This window comes from Crocuta crocuta, unplaced genomic scaffold (genome assembly GCF_008692635.1).
Source record: "Crocuta crocuta isolate KB4526 unplaced genomic scaffold, BGI_CrCroc_1.0 scaffold25, whole genome shotgun sequence".
NCBI lineage: Eukaryota > Metazoa > Chordata > Mammalia > Carnivora > Hyaenidae > Crocuta > Crocuta crocuta.
Genome location: NW_027532015.1, coordinates 7979300 through 8004011, shown reverse-complemented (window position 1 = coordinate 8004011; position 24712 = coordinate 7979300). Strand labels below are relative to the sequence as shown.

Genomic DNA, 24712 nt, shown 5'->3' with positions numbered 1-24712 from the left:
ATTTTTTACTTCTACCCACTAGTATTAACCTCCATCGATTTTTGTCTGAAACAATTATTACTATGATTTTTGCCAAATGATGATTTTTTTTCTATGTCCATCAATCTTGCCTCAATTCTTAGGTTAGCAATCTACTATCAGGCAGTCTTTTCTCTTCTTCCTCACATATTAATTCAATTATTCAATATAAGCTCATGGATTCCTATTTTATTCAATTGGTTATAACCCATACAATCACTAAAATTTGGCCAATGGAGCCCCTTTCAAGCTGGTCATTTCTTCTCTCAGACTCTCACCATACGTACCAGCCAAGTGGGTCTTGTCCACTTCCTCTGGTTGTGCTGACCTGATACCATCCTCAACCATGTACCATCCTCCTATGCCAAGTAGCTATGAATCTAAATGCTGAACTTGACACAGCTATTATTGGACTTTACTTCAGCTACTTTTTTTAGTTTTTTTTTTTAATTTTTAATGTTTTATTTATTTCTGAGAGAGAGAGAGAGAGAGACAGCGTGAGCAGGGGGAGGGTCAGAGAGAGAGGGAAACGCAGAATCCAAAGCAGCCCCCAGGCTCTGAGCTAGCTGTCAGCACAGAGCCTGACACGGGGCTCGAACCCATGAACCGGGAGATCATGACCTGAACCGAAGCCGGACGCCCAACTGACTGAGCCACCCAGGCGCCCCTACTTTTTTAGGTTATTGAGACCATTTTGGAATTTTGATTCTGTCACCCGTGCATTCTCTGTCCCTCCTACTGTTAAGCTACCCAAGCTTTTAATATGTTTTTATTCAAGGTGTTGATAAAATCTTGAATACAATAGGGGCCAAGACTTTCCTGCTATCGGAGATACTTTTTTTTTTTTCAGGTAGAATTACTACATTAATACATACTTTTTATAAGGTGTTGGTCAACCCGCTCCAAACTTATGCATAATGACTATCCATTTTGCATTTATTCACTGCGACCACAAGCATATCTTGAGATTTTTTTTCTAATAGTGTGCCAAACTTAAAATGCGTTCTGTCTACACAAAGTTTAGTGAGCTTATAAAAAATAAAATTATGTTAGTTTGACCTAAGATGTAATAAATGAACCCATGCTGGCTTTTACTGCTCATTGCCTTCTTATCAGAGGGGTCAAGTAACTTGCTCAAAGTATAGCTAAGTGAAGACCTGGAATTTGAACCCAGCCTGGGATATCTCTAAAGCTTTGCTTTTTTCACAGTGCCTGCATTGGTTTACCTGGGGATAGAGAAGGACTTCCTCTTTCTGTTTTGACATTTTATGTTACTTTAATGAGACATCGTCAGAGCACACGTCTGGGCACTTAGGTGTGCTGAAGGGCAAGACAAAGGTTAACCTGGTAGGGCCCAGGAGTTACCTCTGCCTCATTTGTCTTCACGGTTTCTTGAATCCCTTCCCCAGATGTCCTAATGCATTGCCCACTTGATGTATACATTGAAACCTAATTTAGAAAAGCAGGTGTGAGTCTCTTTGATTAAGAGCAAAGCATTTCTAAAACGCAATTATGAAATTAAATCATTTGTACATGTGCAATATTTGCCCAACATAATTTTATCTCTCCGAACATCAGTATTTCAAATATTATGGGTTTAGGTGCAGCTTTTCAGTTCTGGGAAAGTTAAGAATTTTGTTGTTGTTTTCTTCTTTTTTAACCCCTTTAATCTAAGGCTCACTATAGCTTAGAAATTTCACAAAGGCCATGAAAAGCATACCCACGTACCCAGTGAAGGTGGCTTTGCTAGACAAAGAAAGAAGAGGAAACAAAAATCTCCTTAAGTGCTAGGAATGGTCTATTAAGCCTGTTTTGCTGGATTTGGTGGATGTTGTGTGCAAAGATCACATTCTTGCTGGTGTGGTCGTGTAGAAGGTATAAGAACACAGAAAGAGGAAAGATTCTGAACAAAGGAAGATTTAAGTTCACTAGCAGGGAGAAGAATCCCCACAGAGGAGTCTGTAAATTCAAGAGAAGTGGTGGGAGTCCTCATTTCAATACTTAGAGATGAACTGCACAAAATAACAGAGGCACTTCTGTAGGAAACAATACCAAGCCTGCCGCCACTCAGACAAGTCCGCCCACCAGGATTTGGCCACTTATGGTTCTACAGCTCTCTAAGCTTCTGGGATAAGGGCTCCCTGCCTACCACCTCTCAGGAAAATGGCCCACAGGCTCTGAAGTCCTTGTGGTGATGGGATGCTCATCCACCCTGTGATTCACCTGAAGCTGAGTGAGCATGAGGACCCTTGAACAGAACCCTGCAAGCTCACTGATTTTTTTAAAAAATATTTTTATTTATTTCTAGGAGAGAGAGAGAGAGAGAGAGAGAGAGCGTGAGCAGGAGAGGGTCAGAGAGAGAGGGAGACACAGACTCTGAAATAGGCTCCAGGCTCTGAGCTGGCAGTCAGCACAGAGCCCGACGTGGGGCTCAAACCCACGAACCGTGAGATCATGACCTAAGTGAAAGTCGGACGCTTGACCCACTAAGCCACCCAGGCGCCCCATGCTCACTGATTTTTTAACATACAAATGTCTTTTTCTCACTACAGAATCTTCCTGAAGAAGTAACATTTCCATCACCTGTTGTCATCAAATAAATCTAGATATTTTCTCTTGGCTTTATTCATTGTTTGAATACAATATTGTTGAGACTTCTGGCTGCCTGCCCCCCTACATCTATTCTCCACTGCACTCATAGTAATTGAAGCACAATGTTTGACAGGACACAGAACTGCCTGGAATAAAGACCATACTGTACAGCTTTTCTCTTAGCTGCAAGCAGCAGTGTAGGATTTGGCCAGTGACATAGGTAGAAGTGCTACTGGAAAACTTCCGGGAAACATCCTTAAAGGACTATGTGAGCATGCCCTTTGTCTGCTCCTGAGAATACAGATGTGATAACCGGTCACATTGGATCACAGGGAAGGAGGCCACAGTCTGGGGTTGGAAGAAAAGAAAACTAAAAAGAGCTTTTTCCTGAGGTCTTAGTAAAGCAAAGCTACCATCCCAGCTCANAGCCACGAGTGCTACCTGTTAATAGCACAAATTAGTATAAATATTAATATTAGTATAAGAAATGCAAGAAAGAAGTTACTGACCATTGCTTTGTACTAACACATTAACTTTTTTCTTTTTAACACATGTCTTCTCAGTCTTGCCCTGAAATACTGACATATAATTTAAGGGAATTGTCAAATCTCCAACCTGTCCAGCTAAATATCAATGCAGAAAAAAAATCCCAATAGTGTTTACATGCTTAACTTTTAAAAATTCTAAGTGAAATTACAACCAATTATACCAACATTCAGATTCAGATGCCAAGCAAAGCAGAGAGCAGCCTCTACATACATTTTCTTTCTTTCTTTTTTTTTTTTTTTTAGTTTCTTTAGGAGCCTGAAGGAGAAAAAGAGTTTCTTTCTTTCTTTCTTTTTTCTTTCTTTCTTTCTTCTTTCTTTTAGAAAAAGGAGGGAGAGCAACTAGGGAAGGGAGAGCAGATGGAGAGATGATCTTTTTTAAATGTTAATTTATTTTGAGAGAGAGAGAATGAGAGTAGAAGAGGGGCAGAGAGAGATAGAGATCCCAAGCAGGCTCTATGCTCAGAGCAGAGCCCAACGCAGGACTCGATCCCACATCCCATGACTGTGAGATCATGACCTGAGCCAAAATTAAGTCTGTCACTTAACCAACTGAGCTACCACGTGCCTGAGAGAGAGAATCTTAAGCAGGTTCCATGCTCAGCATGGAGCCCTACACAGGGCTTGATCCCACAACCCTGGGATCATGACCTGATTTGAAATCAAGAGTCAGATGCTCAATTGACTCAGCCATCCAGGCACTCCAGGAGAAAAGCAGTTCTGAAACTGAAGGCTCTGGTCCCATTTATGTGTTCCTCGTCCCTGAATCCCTCCATTCTCTGCCTCCCCAAGGACCCTCAGATATACAAGATTAAAACTCAGGAGAGAAAGGCTAGAAATATAAGATGGGAGTCACCAACCTAAAGGTGACAAGGAAAGCAAAGGAATGAACAACATAACACATGAAAAAGGAGATGAGTAAGAAGAGAATCCCTAATGGATTTCTGCAGAGTTCACATTTAAGTAGTGCATAGTGAAAGAGATCCTCCTAATGAAGGCTGTGAGGGAGTGGTCAGAGATGCTGAAGAAAAACAAAACAAAACATTATTCAATGATGTCTATTGATCAACTCATAAACAACATCAGCTTTCTCTGATCTGGAAAATAAGACTTGAATGGATAGAGGGTCACTTGGATCTAGCAACTAGGAGGTCCTCAGTGATGACCAACACAAGAGCAATTTCAGGTGGCAGGAATGGGGCCTGGGGACAAGTTCAGGCAAAGGGGGTAGGCGGGGCGAGGTTCTGTGCGTAGACATCTCCAAGGCAATTTCCAGTACACAAACTATTGGGCTGCTTTTTGTTTGCATTCAATTTCAAAGTCAGTTAAAAGGCAGTTGTTTGATTGATTGGACCGTTCAAGTCCTTTGAAGCAAATTAATATGGGTTTGCAAATCTAGCCTATGTTAACAGAAAGGGAAAACTGGAAGGCATCCTTTCTTGGAGGGTAAAATCTCTTTACGGCACCATAGTCCTGCCAAAGTGCCTCTTATGGGCATCTGGGAAAAGAATGGAAGCCACCACTAGCTTGAATATTCACATTAGCCTTGAAAGGCATTAGAGATCTAAGCAACTGCTCTACTGCATCCAGAATCAAGCACTTACTACATGGAAGGAGGCTGAAAAGTTGGAGAGGAGAAACCCAGGCAAAGAGCCTGAGAAACTGACCTGCCTTTGGGGGCTAGAATTAGGATGGAAATTTGGAACTTGGAAGGCTTTCTGTTTTTCTCCCACTGTTTCTATTTTCTATAATTATTTCCTTTTTGGAAAAGCTTGGTATTTTGCAAAGTTCTCTAATCATGTAAAGACAGTTTCTTCTTTTTATCTCTGTTTCTCAGTGCTTTGTGTTATCGCATGCTAAATATATTTCACCATTTTATTTACTTCGGGCTGAAGCGCTGACACCATTATGTGACTTCTCCACATCCAGTTCCAAGCTGCACATTTCAAAGATAAATCACTGTAATTATTTATCCTCTTGAAAAGGAGCAGGAGGTGTGAAAGCCAAACTAATATGCACCTTTAGCCCATTTGAATGACTCTTTGAAAACCAATTGCTCAGAACCCTTAACTTTGTATTTCCAGATCTTCTAATAGTATGAGATAATTGAGGTATGTGGATGAGTTGGGAAATTTTACTTATTTTTCAAAGACTACAAACCGTAGGCTACATATTTACTAGGATTCTTATTGAGTCCTATAGTGTCAGCCCTCAAGATTGGTTAGCTCACCAACAACCTCAGAAAGAACCTGAAAAGTAGAAGTTTGGAATTCAGAGTGAACAATTTCAAAGCTAGGGCTAGAGCTGTTTCTATTCAATGGCTCTGGTTTATTTTTAGAAGACAATTTTTGTCTCCCTAACACTTTCCTTAGGTAACTTAAAATGCAATCAGTATCACAAGTTTGAATCTCCATTCCTTCATGATGACAGAAAATAGTTTGCTAAAAATTATTTTCTACTTCACTCTGAGGTAGAAAGAAGAGTTTTCTGAAAAATTCCTTCTTTAGGTCAGTGGACAAAAAATTGCCCACATTATAACTTGAACTGACTTGGTAAGGATAATATGCATAAATGCAGTCACTAGTTTTATTCAGGAAATGTATTATCAGGGCCTTCATGTCAAATACAACCTCTTACCCAACATAGTTGCCAAATTCTATTAAATATTTTTCTTCCTTCCTTCCTTTGTTTCTTCCTTCCTTCCTTCCTTCCTTCCTTCCTTTCTTTCTTTCTTTCTTTCTTTCTTTCTCCTTTTTTCTTTTTTTTTTTTTTTTCTGCCAGACAGATTTCTTGGTTCATTGTTAAAGAGTTCCTCCCAAGTTCCTGGGAAAAACCTGGGCTGGTCAGAAGTGGTTCATGTTTTCCTTCTCTGTGTTCCTGCTTTTTTTTATTTTAAACACTTTCAAAATGCAGTCTCTTAATCACATGCTATACAAGGAAATCTTGATGGAAAATACTAGGGTTTAAAATTTCTCACATAAGCAAATTTTTTTAGATGATGGAAGCTAATCATAAGCAGAAGCCAAGAATATAATTTGCAGAATTCCAATTCGTAGAAGGCCAGTTTTCCAAAGGCCGATTTATAGAATAATCTGATAAATCACATTTATGTGAATTTTATAAATTTTTAAAAATATCAAATTTCTCAAAATTTTAGCATTTTATGTGGGAATCTGTCGTACTTTTAGTTTTCTTTTTTTTTAATAATTATTTTTGAGAGAGAGGGAGACAGAGACAGAGTGCGAGTGGGGGGGGGGGCAGTTGGCAGGAAGAGAGGGAGACACACAATCTGAAGCAGGCCCCAGGCTCTGAGCTGTCAGCACAGAGCCGGGCACCTGGGCTTGAACTCATGGACCGTGAGATCATGACCTGAGCCGAAGTCAGACACCCAACTGACTGAGCCACCCAGGCACCCCCATCATAGATGGTTTTAAATTTGAAATTAGAATTTAAAGCTGATAGAGATGTGGAAATATTCTTGTTAAAGCTAATAAGTATGTCAGTAAAATCAGTAGATCTGCTAAATTGGTCATTTGGTAAATTTGCTTGATGCTAATTTAATGTGTGGTGACTAGATTAAGACTTGTGTACCCTGGCTATATAGTGCGGTGTGTACACTGCATAGACCCAGGGCATTATTCACATAGACTCTGTTGGGAATGGGTTTACTCTGGGTTATGCAGCACAGGGACCCTAGACCTAAGCTAGATCATAAGATGCCTGGCCCAGCCAAGTAGCATGCTGGGAGCTCCCTTAACCAGACCAGCAATTCCAATCTAATTTGGAGGAACACATATATCCTAAGAAGTTCAAACTAAGACGATAAAGCAAGGCCAGAAGCACAGTTTATAGGGTAAATTAGGGTTATCTGCAGGATATCCTAAAAATCCTCATATCCAGGCTGCACCCTGACCAATAAGTTCTTGGTGGGATCCAGGCATGAACATTTTAAAAAGCTTCCTGGGTGATTGCAATATGCAAGTGTTATATAATAAATAATTCAACTGGCATTTGTCCCTGGTTCTTGGGGAGGAGGGAAACTCCAAATTCTTGGAATTCCCCCAGGGATAGGAGTGTCTTTGTTTTTCATAGTGGGCCCTGGGACTACACCTGAATTTATGCTAAGTAGATGACTCACACTGGGGGCTGGTCAGGCCTAAAAGACCAACCATGTGATTAGAAAGCTTAGTCTTGAGCCATAGTGATCTTAGCACAAACTTTCAACTTCCAGGGAAGGGAGAAAGGTTAGAGATTGAGTTCAATCATGTAGCCAATGATTCAATCAAGTATGCTTACATAATGAAACTTTAGTAAGAACTCTGAGAGCACTGTGGCCTAGGAGAGCTTCCTGGATGGTGAACACAGTGATGTGCCTAGTTGATCAGAAGTGTAGGTGGCCTGGGGACTGTGAACTTGCAGTTGGTAGCTGAAATGAGGATAGTCTTTGGGGGACTTCCCTTAAACCTGTGGAGTCTGATGGTAACTTGGGTGGTTAACATCAGAATTGTAGTATTATAGCAACAAAGTTGAGAGCCACTATCCTAGGAAAAGATGGTTCAGAGCATTAAGAGAGTGCCAAAATCAAATTGTACCATCCAGGTCAAGGCAGGGACACTATCAGGGTTCAATTAGCATTGGGTAGTGTGGAAAGAGGTTGAGGGCAGGCAGGAATGAGATATAGGGGGTTGGCCTCAAAGTCCAATATGGAAATGAGAGTAGAAATTATGAACCAGGACACAAGACAGGTCATGAAAAGTACCAACGTGTTGTGGGACACTATAACTCAGTGCTCAAGCAAATAAGCTCCATTGTCCCCAGAGTAGGTACATTGTTCCCAGCGGCTTTAGCACAGAGCCACAGACTCTTGGTGCTGGAACATCACCACCAGCAAAAATCGTTGGAAGGAAGTTCTCTATTTAACCAGCACTGGTTTTATAAGTAAGATGGAATTGAAGAAGCTAGTGCTAGAATTGCTAGTGCTAGTTGCTGTGGCTGGATGGATCTGGAGTCAGTAAGTACAAGATTTAAATAATTTAAATTCTTCTCATAAATGGCTTCTTAAAAAAATATGCTGAACATACAATAATTTCAATATATCTTGTGTTTTGCTTTTTTGATATTGAAGGCTGAGTAAGAAGCTCTTGTCAAGGTTGGGATGTCACTGAGAAAGGTCAATTGACTGGCTGGCTTCCAAGAGGTGGCAATTTATCCTGAAGAATTTGCCCTAGTCTGAGTCTGTCTCAGCTGTGTAGGTGCATAATTTTCATCTTGCTGCCACTCTAAAGTTGATTCCCCTTGGACAAGCTGACTCACATTGAAGTAAACCTCAGGAGTCAGAAGTATATAACCAAATGTGTGTTAATTCATAATATATCAGTATGAATGGGCTTTCTCTGCACACAAAATTACTTGCAAAAAATTTTATAAAAATATTATGTGGAGAGCATGCAGCTACCACAAGACAAATCTGTAATACTATGCTGAGGATGCCTAATGCTCTGAAGCTGTATGAGGTGTATGGTGCTCCTCTCTATCGCAAGGTGGGCACACCCACTCTGGGACCAGCTCACTGCTGGTCTCACTGCTTGACATCAGTTGGGCCCTGAATTGCTTTCCTCTGCAACTGTCCCTTTTCTTTGCTTTTTTTTATTGATCAGTGTTCTCTACTGATTGATTCAACTTTCTTTAGATGTGTTATTAACTGTAATCAGGTTACTGCCAAATCCTGTAGGCCCGAGGGCCATTCTGTCCCTTTACGAAGGTGACTTTACGTAGCCCTCCTGTGGTCCATCATGTAGTGACTTTCTGTTTAACGCTCAGAGAATGATTTTTCAAATTTTCTTCTGATTTAAAAACACATTTTTAACTAGGAAAATACGTAAAAGTATAAACATCATTCATAATCCCACTATTTAGCTGGAACATAATTATCATCTCTTTACTTACAAAGTTTGTCTCTGGGTTGCTGTGAGTATTTATTTATTTATATACCTGTCCTACTGAGAGATCATTTACATATAAAATCCACCCATTTTAAGTGTACAATTGAATGACCGTTACTCAACATAGGGAGTTGTAGAGCTATCATCACAATCCAATTTTAGAATATTTCCATCAGTTCAAATTGATCTCTCATGCCCATTTGCAGACAATTTCCATTCTTACCTCTAGTGCCAACAACCAGTCATCTACTTTCTGAATCTACAGATTTGCCTGTCTGGACATTTCATAGAAACAGAATCATGTAATCTTTTGTTCCTGGCTTTTTTTCACTTAGCATACTGGTTTTGAGACTCATCCATGTTGCAGCATGTATTAGCAATTTGTTACCTTTTATTGCAGAATAGACTTCCATTGTGTGGGTATGCCACATTTTATTTATCCATTCACTGCTTGATGCAATTTTGAATGGTTTCCACTTTTTGGTTGTTATGGTTAATGATGCTAGGAACATTTATGTGGAAGTCTTTGCCTGGACATATGTTTTCATTTCTTTTGGGTAGATGCCTAGAAGTGAAATTACTGCATGGTAAATTTATGTTTAATATTTTAAGAAACTGTCAAAAATTTTTCTAAAGTGGCTGCACCATTTTGAATTCCCACCAGCAAAGTATAAAGTTTACAGTTTGTTCACATCATTGTCAACATTTGGTATTGTCTGACATTTTGAAGATAGCCATTCTAAGTAGGTGTGAAGCAATAACTCACTGTGGTATTAATTTGCTTTTACCCGATAACTAATGATAGATATTTTTTCATGTTGTTAGCCACTTGTGTCTCTTCATTGATGAAATGTTCATCAAGGCTTTTGTCTCTTTTTAAAATCCAGTTTTTTTTCTTATTACTGATTTGAAAGGGTTCTTCATATATTCTAGATATGAGTCCTTTATCAGATATCTGATTTGTAAACATTCTCTTTCTATAACTTAGGACTTTCATTTTTCTAATGGCGTCATTTGAAGTACAAAAGATTTTAATTTTAATGCAGTCTAATTTAACACCCTTTAAAAACTTGCTGTATGGTCTATTTTGAGTTATTTTTTTGTGTATGCTGTGGGGTAACGATCTAAATTTATCTTTCTGCAGGTGAATATTCAATTATTCCAGCACCATTTTTTGAAAAGACAATTCACATTGAATTTTCTTGACCCTTTTCCAAAAATCAATTGACCATGAATATTTCTAGACTCTAAATTCTGTTCCATTAGTTTATATGTTTTTTGTATCAATACCATACTGNGATCTATCTTGGAGAATGTGCCACGCGCACTTGAGAAGAAAGTATATTCCCTGGCCTCAGGATGTAAAGTTCTAAATATATCCGTCAGATCCCAATACCATACTGTCTTGATTACTATAGTTCTATACTGAGTTTTGAAATTGGGACTTTGTTCTTCTTTTTTTGGCAATTCTACTCTGCTTTTTATGTTACAGTCACCACTTGGTATGATTTTTCTCTCACCTCTCTTGCTGTCAGTTCCCACACCTGGTTGCTATCAGGGTGTCCAATACTAGAACATTCTCTCCTTTTCCTGCTCTCCCCTTCCTTTACCTTCCCCTCTCCCCTTTCCCTCCCCACCTCCTCCACCTCCTCCACTTTCTCCTCTTTCATTTTCTTCTCTCTCTCTTTTTTTTTTTTTCTCACTAGCTCGTCTTAATTATATGATTTGGTCTGGAAACCAAAGAACACTATCTTATACTGTTGTCATGCTCTCTATTTCTCCCACCATGCATAGGGCATCAACACAGAGAGGACTGACAAATAACAGCCCCTGGTATAGTTTCAACCGGCTGAGCCACCCAGGCACCCTAACCCCTGGTATAGTTTCAGAATGAAGAACCCTCTCTCACTCCTTCCTATATTGACATATGAAGTTCATAATAAAGAAAGCAATTATCCTACTGTATTCACTGGTTTTACCTTTCCCAGGGAACTGAGTTCATATCTGGATCACAATATGAATTTTTCCAGTAAACACAATTTGTTTTCCCATTGAGACATCAACTTTTTCCTCACCTAAGGCCATGCACTTCCAGTTAAGTTGTCTTTATTTCTTACTCCTGACTGATCAGCATATTGTATTTATATGGTGACAGTGGTTGGTTCAGGAGAAAGCATGGGACACATTCAGAGCTACTAATAGACAATGGGACTTTTTCTGGATTTCTGAAAGGTTCCCACTCTGCCCTACTAGATTGAGACTGCAAAAAGGTAAGGCTGTATTCTTTAATCATCTTACTATGCTGAAGGAAAAGCGTCTCTGGATTTCTTAGAGAAATGAAGTCATGAGATGAGAGAGACAGTGAATCCTGATTCTGGAGGTCTTCTGTGAGCCCCTGTTTCAAACCATGCCTTAACAACACCTGCTCTGGAGTGTTCAATTATGTGAGCAAACAAAATCTCCTTTTTGTCTGAGCTAATTGGGTTTTTCTGCTCCATGCAATCAAAATACTTTTTTACTGATTCAGTTTAAGAGAGGCACTGATCATTTAGAATAAACCCAGAGAAGAGTTGCCGGTGGTGTGCATGTGACCAGAATTGTGTCAAAGGGGAAGAAATGGAAGAGTTTGACTTTACAAAAGGAGGTCTGGTGTGAATGTGTCGCAGGAGAAGAAGGATGTTAACAGAATGGAGGACAGAACTAAAGAAAGAGAAATATCTTCAAATATTTAATTAGAATTCATGATGAAAAGGTCCTGGGAAACATATTTCGACTCAAAGTGTTAAAATTTTAACAATGTAATGTGTCTCAAATGGAATGAATTACACTGATGATATGTTTGGTATGTCCAGAAGTGTTTGAATGATTTATCAGAGATACTGTAGAGTGGATTCAAGCCACCCAGTGGATGGTGGGGTTTTTTTTTTTTTTTAAAGAACTTTAGTCACTTGAATACTATCTTCATAATTTTTGCCGTGTGGGAAAAATCCAACTGGTACCATCTTTTGTTCAATATTTTCTTCACATCAACTCTTTTTTCTTGTTTAAGTAAGCTTGTTTTAGAATGAGACTTGAAATCACTACTATAAATGAAAAAAAAAAAAAGAATCAGTGGCCAAAAATAAATGCAATAAAACAAAATGATGCTATTAAATTCTACCTAGAGTCTGCATGGCAAAAGTTCTGTGTCTGTGACCTGGGCTCTCTTTGTTAAAAGGAAGATTAATAGTTGAAGATATGAGGGGCGCCTGGGTGGCTTAGTCGGTTAAGCGTCCGACTTTCGCTTAGGTCATGATCTCGCGGTTCGTGGGTTCGAGCCCCGCGTCGGGCTCTGTGCTGACTGCCAGCTCAGAGCCTGGAGCCTGTTTCAGTCTGTGACTCCCTCTCTCTCTGACCCTCCCTGCTCACGCTGTCTCTCTCTCTCTCTCTCCTAGAAATAAATAAAAAACATAAAAAAATAAAAATAAAAAAAAAATAGTTGAAGATATGATAACACCAAACTGATCATTTGTCTTTCTCTAGTCAGAAGGATTAAACAAGAATTGAATAGGAACATTTTTTTCTCACTAAGCAATTCATTGTTTTTAATGGCATGCCTGTGTGCCACCTAAAATCATCAATCTATTCACATATTTGCAAAGTCTATAGCATGGGCGTAATTCACACCAGTGCTTCTCAATCTTTTCACAGCTTTCCATACACAGAGAACAATATTCTGTGGCACACTGGGGGTGGAGGGTGGTGGTAAACTAAGGCAGCTGCTCACCAGCTGAGACATCTGGCCCAGACAATGGACTCTTGCTCAGGCAGCAAGCCACCCCCACCCTTGAGGTGGAGGAGATGAGTAAATTGATGCACAAGTAACTCTTGTAGTTAGCATTCTATTAAGAGTTCTTTCTCTAGGAGTCTATAATTATACACTATTTACTCTTTAAGTTTCTGGAATCCAAAAATTCAGCTTGAAGTAGTTACTTTTTGTATGTATGTCTAAGAGCTCATAGGCTGGATAAAGACCATCTCTACACCTTCTGGAAAATTCTCTTGTGGGATATTTGGCATCTCCCTTCGTGCATATGACAGAGGAGCAGCACTGAAATCAAGTTGCTATGTTACAACGGGAAAACATATCCCCCTGGCTGCCTGACCACCAAATAAAACCACAGATTCTCTTCTCAGATTTATACTACCCTTTTCTCCAACTGATACACTGGAAAATCTGACTCAATAAAAATGTGGTGTGTGTGTGTGTGGGGTGTGTGTGTGTATGTGTGTGTGTGTGTTTAAAGGAATCTTCACAATCCTCCTAATCTTACACATATAAGTGCACTTTAGTTCTGAAAACAATCAGTTCATTCTAAACCAAGTAGACAATCAGGTAAGAAGAAATTGTCTTTAAGAATGTAGCTTTTGGCTGAGGCTACCTTATTTGGAAGAATCTGAAATGTTGCTAGGACTCCCCATGGCTCCACTACTGGGGAACATCTGATACCAGTTTACAGATTCCATGATTCATTAAAGGATTTTGGTCTGTTCTCTACTCTTTTAGTATTTCTTCACAAACAGACCTCAGGATTTTCCTAAATGGACAGATTATTTCTATGAGTTTATTTCTGTTTTTTTCCCCTGCATTATCTTTTTTTTCCCTAATTGGGGTAATTTTCTATCACTAGTGTTTTCTTTTCTGAGTTCTTTGAGTCCGGTGGGAGGTCATTTTTGGCGTCAGACTGGAATGTCCCAGAATAACTGCTGTTTAACAGGCTACTTGTATGTTGCAGTTTTAAGGAACTCTCATGGTTGAGGCTGAGATCTATCTATAGGCACCAAATAGAGTGGGAATATTTATACTTCTGATTTCTGTTCTAAGGCTCCCATTACTTCCAAATACATTTAGCCCAATTCTCTACTCAAACTGGAAAAAGCAAAGCCGTTAGTGGACATTGAAGGATGTTCTTTTTTTTTTTTTTAATGTTTATTTTTGAGAGAGAGACAGAGCATGAGCTGGGAGGGGCAGAGAGAGAAGGAGACACAGAATCTGAAGCAGGCTGCAGGCTCCAAGCCATTAGCATAGAGCCCCAATAACTGAAGTCGTATGCTTAACCCAGGTGCCCCAAAGGATGTTCTATAGATTGAATGTTTGTGTCCCCCAAAATTCGTATGTTGAAACTGGTTGTAGATAGTTTTGCCATCAGCATCTTTGCTCTGCAAGCATTTTTGCAGCCAGTGTTTTTGCTGCATAAAGTAACTGGTTGTCAGGAAATTTTTCCATAAAAGACAAAAATCACAAAAAACAAAGGAGGGACATTCTTTAAAAATGATATAATGAAACATGAAAAATGAATAACAAAATAACATGAAAAATAAATAACTGTATTGCAAAATGCAAAATATTGGACTATATCCAAAATGTATAGTGTAGGTTCATGGCAATAATGCCCAGATACTGATTTTATTTCGTGAATTGTATCTGAGTACGTATCGTCAGAATCTTTCATTCAAGCATCATGCGTTATTTTTTGCTTGTTGATTTGTCTCGTACTTTTTCTTTTTTTACTAAAATTTCTTTCTTCATTAAGAGAGGTATCAGTTTCTAAATACTAGGATGTCTGTTTGAAGATTACCTTTGTATTGCATTGTGAAAGCCTTCTATACTGTTGCACGTTTTCGGCATGTTGTTACGTGTTCATTCATAGACGTTCCAAAGTTCCATGGGAAATATGGCTTTAAAACTCTGTGCCACTGTATAGGCCAATATGACAGCTAAGATTTATATAATATATATACAACATAATATAAAAATGGATCTCTGCATGAATGAAGAAATGAAACCAAATTATCAGTAAGTTTTTTGTTTTTGTTTTTCCTTTTACTATTTACAGCAAAATTGCCTTACGGCCAATTAGTTATGCAGTGAAAATGCTTGCAGCAAAAATGTGTACAGCAAAGACACTTACAACAAAAATACCCACAAAGTTGAAACTCAGTCCCCAGAATGATGGTATTTGGAGGTGGGGTTTCAGGGAGGTAAGTAGGTCATAAGGGTGACCTCTTATGGGTGGAGCCTCCATGAATGGGATTAATGTGTTTATAAAAAAAGACACCCCCCCCCAAGCTCCCTTTCTTCTCCCCTTCTGCCGTATGAAGACACAGTGAGAAGACGACTATCTGTGAACTAGATACCCAATATGCTAGCACCTTGATCTTGGCTTTTCCAGACCTCAAAACTATAAGAAATAAATGCATGTTGTTTAAGCCACCCAGGCAATGGTATTTTTGTTATAGTAGCCCAAACAGATTAAGACTGATTATTATAGTATTTCTCAAATTTGCCTGAGGGTAAGACCCACCAGAGGTGGCTGTTAGATATACAGAATACCAAATCTTTCCCTTAAGAATACTGATTCAGGGGCACCTGGGTGGCTCAGTCGGTTAAGCGTCCAACTTCGGCTCAGGTCATGATCTCATGGTTCGTGGGGTTGAGCCCTGCATCGGGCTCTGTGCTGACAGCCAGTTCAGAGCCTGGAGCCTGTTTCAGATTCTGTACCTCCCTCTCTCTCTGACTCTCCCCTGCTCACGCTGTCTCTCTCTCTCTCTCTCAGAAATAAATAAAAAAAATTTAAAAAAAAGAATATTGATTCAGAGGTCTGCATCGGGGTCTTTAGCCTGCCCTTTCAAGAGCCCCTTCAGGCTCTGGTTCCAAATTACCCCTTCACCTGACCTCCTCCCCTACTGTTCCATTCATTCATTTTCCTCCCACCCTTCAGTCTGTCTCTTTCTCTCCTCTCCCTTCTTCCTTCCCACAAATATTTGTTGAGCATCTCCTTGGGATATAGATCTGAATTAGAGAGATAGTCTCTGCCTTTACAGACAATAGATAAGTCAATAGGTAAATAGGAGAATTACAGTTTGTGATGCAAGCTAAAAAGGAAATAAATACAGTGGTATGATGCAAAGGGGTAAAGCAGAGGTGGAAAACCATTTATGCCAACGTTGTGAAGGGTGTTCTTTAAAAATTTTTTTTAACCTTTTTATTCATTTTTGAGAGACAGACATAGACAGAGTCTAAGTAACTTGCCCAAAATGAGTCACAGAGCTAAGATTCAAATATGCCAACCCAGTTGATCTGTTTTATCTCCTGTAGCAAATCTTAAGCAACATGGGTGTGGTGCCTACTTTGTCTTTGTATCCTTAAATTAAACAAACAAAAAAATCAAGCCGCATAAGAGCTTTGTCATTTGTGTAACACTAAGAGAAAAAAAAAAAAAAAGAACAGAATGCCCGTCTGAAATTATATTAGTTTGGGAGGATGCTGTAACAAGTACCCCATGGCTTCAACAACATAACTTTATTGTCTCACAGCTCTGGAGGCTAGAAGTCTGAGTTCAAAGTGTGACTGGGGGGTGGGGGGGGGGACCTGGGTGGCTCAGTCAGTTGAGCATCTGACTCTTGACTTCGGCTCAGGTCTTGATCTCAGGGTCGTGGGATGGAGCCCCGCTTTGGGCTTCGTGCTGGGCATGGAGCCTGCTTAAGATTCTCTCTCTTTCCCTCTACTGCTCATGCTTACTCCCTCCCTCTCTCTCTCTCTCGCTAAAAAAAGAGAAAGAAAAGAAAAAAAAGGTGTCAATAGGACCATAGTCTCTCTGAAGTTGTTGCCTGGGAAATATTTGCTTTGGGTCTTTGTCCTAGCTTACGGCAGTTCCTTGGTATATGGAAGCATAACTCCAACTAATCTGCACATGGTGTTTTCCCTGTGTGTGAATCTCTGCACCCAAATTTCCCCCTTTTATAAGGACACGAGTCATATTGGATTAAGGGCCCATCCTACTGACCTTGATTTAACTTAACTAATTACATGTGCAATAATCCCAGGTCTCCACATTTTGAGGTAGTGGGGCTTAAGACTTCACCATATGAACTTTGAGGGGGTACAATTCAACCCAAAGCACAGTTCTACTACATAGCATCTATCACAATGCTGACTGCTAAGCCACAGGGCCTGACATATTTGCTCTAGTTGCCCTCTTCTAAAACCAACATTACACAGAGGTCAAACGATCAACTTAGACAGGTTTTATTGTGCTAACTTGGAACGTTCGATCTTCGATCTTCGAAAGAGTCTGTCAATCTGACATCAATGCTAATTAGCTTTTCACATAAGCAAAAGAAGTCATCTACTTAGCACCAAAAACTTGGTCTATCTGAAGCTCCTCTAACCTATGATCCCTTCTGCCTCTCCTTAAAGGGAAGGGTCCATTTCTGTGTATAACACCACAATACCTACAAGTTATGTTCGATGGTGCTTAAAACACTTCAGTCTTATTTCAAAATGGGTTTATCTTAGTAAGATTCACTAAGTTTCAGCATTAAAAGGAAATGAAATATTAATATCAAGGCATATTCCCATCAAGGAAGAAGTGGGGCTGGTGATTTAGGAAGTCCTAAATGGGAAATGGCCTGTTCATAGTACATCATCATGCAAAACAGGTTAGAATGTTGCAAAGTCAAAAATTTAAATGTAAAGTCCAACCAGCCACAAAGCACAGGGCATGTAAATGTTAAAAACACTGAACAGGCCATGTATGGCATTTTGGCTAAGAGACTACAGAATTCCTGAGAATGGTATTCTCTCATCTGACTTAACTCTGATCCTCCACAGTGCCTAGCCCAGGGCATTGCACAGAGCCACTTTTAGTACATTAAGTTGAATGAACTTTTGTTTGTTTGTTTTAAGTTATCTTATCTCTCTCAACAGAGATAGGAAGCATTCACAGTTATATTTAAGAAGTTAAATAAAGATGGGTAGTGTTTTACTATATGTCAGCAACGTTTTAGGTACAATCAGGGAATGAGGTAGACCCTTATCTCCATCTTAAAGATAAGGGAACAGAGAGATTAAACAGCTCACACAACTAGGAAACTGGTAGTAGTGGGAATTCACACGTAGGCTGTTTACATTTAAAGCCCACATTCTGAACCATCGTATAATGTGTCAGTTAACACCAGTGGTGAGCAGCCAGAGAGAGCTTTTTTTTTCCCTAAAGAATTCTTCAACTGAGATGTTCACTATCAGCTAATCAGCGTGTGACTCCTGTTGAATTTGACAAATTCAAAGTAGTGACTATGCATTCCATTTCTGACAGTTCTCTAGACCTAAGTTCAAACCCTGGCTTTGGCAGAGCTTTGTTGTGTAACCCTGTGTTACAAACTTTTCCAAGACTCTATTTCATTCTCTGTAAAATAAGGAGGATTATTCCTACCTCATAGAGTAGTGGTTATATGTTTAAACGTTTACACACAGTGCTTGATACATAATAAAAACTCAGTACATGATATCTAAAACGTATCCTTATTTGTAAGTAGTATTGCATTGTATGGATATACACAATTTGATTATTCACTGTTGATACTTATTTGGATTGTTTTGTTACTAGCTTTTAAATATTACAAAGAAAGCTACTATGAACATTCTTATACAAGTCTTTGTATAAACTTATGCATTAATTTCCTTTGGGTAAATTGCTAGAGTGGAACAGGAGCATGTTTAGTTTTTAGGAAACTGCCAAAGATGGGGTGCCTGGGTGGCTGCGTTGGCTGGGCATCTGACTTAGGCTGAGGTCATGATCTCACTGCTTGTGAGTTGGAGCCCTGCGTCAGGCTGTGTGCTCACAGCTCAGAGCCTGGAGCCTGCTTTGGATTCTGCGTCTCCCTCTCTCTCTGCCCCTCTCCCGCTCACACTCTGTCTCTTTCTCTCAAAAATAAATAAATGTTAAAAAGTTAAAAGAAAAAGAAAAAAAGAAACTGCCAAAGGAGTTTAAGAGTTTTACAAAAGTGTTGTACCATTCGATATTCCCACTAGCCGTGTATGAGAATTCCAGTCCCTCTACATTCTTGGCAGAGCCTGGTATGGTCAGTTTTATTGATGTATTTATAGAATTTGTTTTATTGTGGTTAAAAAATAATAATAAAATTTACCATCATAACTATTTTTAAGTGTACAGTCTGGTAGTGTTAAGTATATTTGCATTGTTGTGAAATATTGCACGTAATATTGTTGTGAATCATCTTCAGAGAACATTTTCATTTTGCAGAACTGAAACATTATACCCATTAAACAGCTCACCATGATGCTCTTCCCCTCAGCCCCTGCCAACCAGCATTCTACTTTCTGTCTCTGTGAATCTGACTACTTTAGATACCTCATAAGTGAAATAATACAGTATTTGTCCTTCTGTGACTAGATAATTTCACTTAGCATGATATCTTCAAGATTCATCCATGTTGTAGCATGTGACAAGGTTTTCTTCCTTTTGAAGATGGCATTGTATGTTTTGACCATATTTTGTTTATCCATTCATCTGCCTATAGACATTTGTGTTTCTTCCACCTTCTGGCTATTGTGAATAGTGCTGCTATGAACATGGACGTACAAACATTTCCTAGACCATGCTTTCATTGCCTTGAGATATATTCCCAGAAGTGGATTGCTAAATCATATGGTAGTTCTATTTAAATTAAAGTAGTATGAATAATTAAATTAGTAATGAATTTAAGGTAATTCAAACAGTAATTCAAATAGTTACCCTCAAATGAGGAACTGCCATACTATTTTCCAAGGTGGTTGCACCATTTAAAAATTCCACCAACAATACACCAACTTCTTCACATCCATGTCAACACTTGTTGCCTTTCTTCCTTCCTTCCTTCCTTCCTTTCTCCCTTCTTTCCGTTTCTTCTGTTGTAGCCAGACTACTGAGTATATGGTGATATCTCATTGTGGTTTTGGTTTGCATTTCTCTGATGATCAGTGATGTTCTGCATTTTTCATATGTTTGTTGGTTATATATTGAACCATCCAAGGATAAATTCTACTTGATCATAGTGTATAATCCTTTTAATGTACTGTTGAATTCAGTTTGCTAGTATTTTGTTGAAGATTTTTGCATCAATATTCATCAGGGATATTGATCTGGAGATTTCATGTAGCGTCTTTATCTGACTTTGGTATCACTGGAATACTGGACTCATAGAATGAATTTAGATGTGTATCCTCTTCCATTTTTTGCAGGAGTTTAAGGAGGATTGGAGTTAATTTCTCTTTAAAAAATTTTTTTAACATTTATTTATTTTTGAGAGACAGAGTGTGAGCGGGGGAGGGGCAGAGAGAGAGACACACACACACACACAGAATCTGAAGCAGGCTTCAGGCTCTGAGCTGTCAGCACAGAGCCCAATGTGGGGCTTGAACCCAGGAACAGTAAGATCATGACCTGAGCCAGAGTTGGTTGCCCAACCGACTGAGCCACCTAGGCACCCTTAATTCTTTTTTAAATGCTTGGTAGACCTTTCCAGTCACACCATCTGGTCTTGAGCTGTTCTTTGTTAGGAGGTATATATATTTTAATCCTTGTACTTAGAAACTCTAAAGACTATACATGATTTGGAAATGAGATTCCAAACAATGACCAAAGGAGGATAACCAAGCCTATGCCTTCTCTTTTGTCTAGTCACCCAGAAATGTGTTGCCTGCTATGATGATCATTGACTGCCATTTGGAATTATTTTTATCTGTGCATCACCTGAACCTACTTTCCTTTCCACATCAATTCAAGACCCCTTTTCACCTACTGGTATGCCATGTTTCTGAGACCTGGCTGTAATACTGATAATCTGTGCCACGTTGTCTTTTGACTGACATTGCCTATTCTTGGTACACCTCACTTTCCCCTGGTCACCACATCTCATTTGCTACTAGAGAAAATACTTTAGCTGGATTTTTTTTTTTCCTTCCACCTGTCTCATGACACAGTCCTGACCCCCACTTTCCCAAGTAACTGCACACAATTTAGACATCTTTTGAGAACCAAACTGTTGGCTATTTGAGACCCATGTCTTACAAACAGATGAATGCCTGTAATTCAGGTCTTTGAAACATGGCTTCTATATTTTCTTACAATCTAATCTTTAGTCTTTTCCTGAAGCTCTAGCCCAGACACCTGTGAGTCAGGCCAATCTTTTGGGAGGTTTTCATTTACTGATTCTGTCTCCTTAGTAGTTATGGTCTGTTCAGACTTTCTTTTTCTATGTGATTCAGTCCCCATGGGTAGTCTACTTCTAGGAATTTTTCCATTTCTTCTAAGTCTTTCAATTTTTTGGCATATAATCATTTATAGTAGTATCTTATAATCCTTTTTATTTCTGTAGCATTACTTGAAATGCCCCCTCTTTTATTTCTGACTTTAGTTATTTGAGTTTTCTCTCTTTTTCTTAGTTAATCTAAGGTTTTCTCAATTTTGTCCATCTTTTCAAAAAAGGAACTCTTAGCTTTGTTGATTTTTTTCCAGTTTTAATTTCATTAACCTTTGCTCTAATCTTTGTTATATCTTTAAGATAATAAACAAATGTTATATTATGTTATGTGTTTTTCATCACAATTAAACATTTTTAATTTAAGAAAAGATGGGGTGCCTGGCTGGCCCATTTGGTAGAACATGCGACTCTTGATCTCAGGGTTGTACGTTCAAGCCCCACATAGAGCTTACTTAAAAAAAAAAAAAGAAGGGAGGAGGGCACCTGGGTGATTCAGTGGGTTGAACAACCGACTTCCACTCAGGTCACGATCTCATGGTTTGTGGGTTTGATCCCTCCGTTGGGCTCTGTGCTGGCAGCTCAGAACCTGGAGCCTGCCTCAGATTCTGTGCCTCCCTCTCTCTCTGCCCCTCCCCTGCTCACTCTCTGTCTCTCAAAAATAATAAGTTTTTAATAATAATAAACATTAAAAAATTTTAAAAAGAAAGAAAAAAAGCTATCAGTCTGTTTGGGGGAAGACACAGGAGGGAGGGATTAGGAAGGGCCATGAGGAAACTTTAGAGGCTAATGGATTTACTTGATTGTGGTGATGGTTTCACAGATATAAACATATGTCAAAACTCATCAAATTGTACACTTTATATATATGCTGCTTACTGTATGTTATTATACCTTAATAAAGCTGCCAAATTGCAGATTTTCTAAAAAACAAGTCAAATACTTAAATTTGCAGGCATACATTCCTACAAGTGATTTTTTCCAAAGTATAGTCTATTCAAAATTCCTTAAATAAAAAGTCATTATGAGTATATTTGTCTCCTTTGCTTCACATGTTCTCAGCTCTTCAATTCTGATCCTGATCTGCTGTTACAGTTCTGAGTCCATTTCTCTCGGTTTTCTTCAGAAGAGGCAGTACCTCCAAGGACTGAAGTTCAACAGAGATAAGCTCTCAGCCATTTCTCAATTAGACTCTCTCATGATGGAGTCTTCAGATAGATATTCATCGCATCAAGGAAGTTGTATCATTGAGATAATATTGTTCTCTTCATTTTTTAAAGCATGTAGCATTTACAGCATTACTCTAGACACTTCATATGTTTAACTTAGATTTATTTTTCAAAAGCTAATTTATCAACAACAAAACCAGCAATGATTTTACACTACCTCAAATGGTTTTACGATGCTAATTGTGTTGTAGAATTTATACAGTTTAAACCATAGATATGACTACCTTTATACTATTGCCTTAAATGAAAACCTAAAACTCCTCTTTGTTAAAACAAGATGGACCTAAGTCACTAATATGTACTATATAATAGACAAAACATATTTTAAGATAGCCAGACCTAGATGCAATTTGGCATTTTTTTCTTTGATTCTTGGTGATTACCAATGTAATCACACCAGGTTCAATGTAATCATAAGATTCTTCCTTGGTTTGTTTTTCAAAACTAGAAACTCACCCTTGGTTATCTAATTAATTCCATCATACACTCCATCACCTTGGATGTATACAGCAACTTACTCCACATAGCAGCTTCATCTGCAATTTAAATCTTACTAGTTCCAATCACCCCTGTCGAAGGCTATGGCTTCTATGTAATTTATTCAGCATTTTGTTCAAAAGATATTTATTGAACATCAAACTATGTGCCAGGGCTGTATACCAGAGACACACTAGCAAATAAAAAAAATGTAGTCACTCTCATGGAATTTATAGTCTAATTGGAAGACAGATATTGAACAAGCAATTATAAGATTGATGAGTGTTACAAGAAAGGAACTACAGAATGTTAGCTATGAGAACATTTCTTTTTCCTCTGGGCTCCAGAAGGAAAAGCACCCGGTTAATAAATGATCCTTTTCCCTCCAACTCCCTGCTCCTGGCATCTAAAGGAAAGATTCCATGTAGGGAATATCTGTATCAAGAACTAGAAATAAGTCCCCATAACTATTTTTTTTTCTTCCTTTTTAGGAAAGTAGAAGCATCCTTCTAAGCAATTGGCCTATTTCCAGCTTAGCTGCTGACTGGGTAGGACTAGGTATTTATAACAATTCTCTTGGTTTTCTTCTGGCGGCTTTCGTTGTTCCCATTTTATAAGCTATCCCTGCCTGGGAGGTACTTAGAAACAACCCTGAAAAAGAGCTAGCGTTCCTATGTTTTTAAACAATGGCAGCTGTTAGACAATATCTACAAATTGGTTTCATGAGAGCCTTGAAAAGAGTTTGTTTTTTTCCTTTTGCCTCAGATGTCTGGAAATACCTGGGAGCTCTTGAAGAAAAGCCTCTGCTGACTTTAAGGCTACATTTACAAGTCAGTAGTGTTTTTACTATGAACTCCGTTTGGTGGATCTACAAGCACAGTTAAGTCTGTCAGAGAGTCAGTAAATGAGCAGCTGGGGTCTTCTAAAGGATCAGTGGGTTCCGCCTCAACCCCAGTGTCAACAGCGGCCAAACTAACAAAAAAAGAGGGTCATGTCTGGTTAAGAGTACAAAAGAGAGATAAGATGTTTTTCAAAAGCTGACCTAGGATTATTTTTCAAACCAGGGCTAAGCCAAATAGAAGATAAATTCCATGTTTACGTGCAGAATCCTATAGTGTTTATGCTAGGCCAAGAATGCAAGCCCACTGAAGGGAGTTACCTTTTCTAGTTCACAGAGGAGGCCACGGGAGCTTCGCCACCCGCCACTCAAGTCTCGCCTTCGCCCTCAGCTTTCTGACAGCCCTGGGACACAGGAGGAGGAGGGTGGGCCTGTGAGACTAGTTGAGCGTTTCTACTGAGTCTCTAATTCTTGTGGCTGACGAGGATGGCAGATTGTCCTGGCAACAGACCTGGGGAAACCAGGCAGCACACCTGTGGGAATGATGGTAGCGCCCTGTGCTGGAAAGAGCCTTGAGCCTTCCATGCTCTCTCTCTGGGTCTCACTTTTTTCCCTCATTTTAAAATGGGTTAGGTTAGAAGGCTACACAGCTGCCGTCATGTGGGACACTTGTTAAAGGGGGCGTTTCTGGCCCACCTCTGCGGACTCTGATTACTGGTCCCACTTGGTGGGAGGTGGGGGGGGTGGGATGCGGTGAGGGGTGGGAGTGTAGGTTGTGATCTGTTTTTCTAAAAGCTCTGCTGGTGATTCTGAGGGCGACTAGTCCAATTCTGCTCTAAAATTCTCAGGGACGATTTCCGGAAACCATGAAGTTAATAATCCATGAGTAATACACTAGCATTGTACCATATAAAGTCTCACAGTCTGCTGAAAAGGATAGTATTTGTTTTTTCCTCTCATCCCCCAGAGACTAATCTTCTTGACACCAGA

General features: G+C 39.2%; 1 protein-coding gene and 1 pseudogene across 1 annotated transcript in view; one reads left to right on the top strand and one right to left on the bottom strand.

Moving 5' to 3' along the window:
* The window catches only part of UTRN (utrophin), a 563065-nt gene that overhangs the window by 10400 nt on the left and 527953 nt on the right, over positions 1–24712 (top strand). The window lies entirely within an intron of this gene.
* Positions 15626–21026, bottom strand: LOC144241548 (single-stranded DNA-binding protein, mitochondrial-like; annotated as a pseudogene).